Here is a 592-nt window from a genome sequence, read left to right as displayed (position 1 = left end):
CAGCCAAGCATCTCATCATTATTTCCCCCCTTTTCCTCATTCAAACCATGTCTTAATCTTTGAATCCCAAAGCCCTGTTGTTCCAAGGTTTTGCATACCTCATTATTTGCCTCTGTCCCACTTCAGTTTCACATTCATCCCATTGTATTTCATTTCATTGCAGTGATTTTATTCTATGCCTCATTAAATAACCAAAGGATATACCCCACAGGCCTGGCTGTCAGCAAACATCTCCTCTCCCTCCCTGAGTCCCATGTCCCTAGCCACTCTGTCTGTCCATGTCATCATAGTCCCCCCACCATTTTGTGTCTGGGCAGTTTCCTAGCCACCCCCTCCTCCCCCCGCCCAAAGTATTCCAGTAAGTTATAGGTTGGATCCGGGCACACATGTTTTCTGTTGTGATGCTTCTGGCTGTCCACCCACCCACCGCAAGTGTCTATTTCACATGGTAGGCAAGGGAGAGTATCCTAGCATTCTTCCCCTCTTTTCCTCCTTTTAAGCCATGCCTCAATCCTTGTATCCTGAAGCCCTGTTATTCCAAGGTTGTGCATACCTCATCATTTAGCTCTTTCTCACCTGGCCCATGTGAACC

The sequence above is a fragment of the Chrysochloris asiatica genome, unplaced genomic scaffold (genome assembly GCF_000296735.1).
Source record: "Chrysochloris asiatica unplaced genomic scaffold, ChrAsi1.0 scaffold00322, whole genome shotgun sequence".
NCBI classification, from domain to species: Eukaryota; Metazoa; Chordata; class Mammalia; order Afrosoricida; family Chrysochloridae; genus Chrysochloris; species Chrysochloris asiatica.
This window is presented reverse-complemented; position numbering follows the sequence as displayed.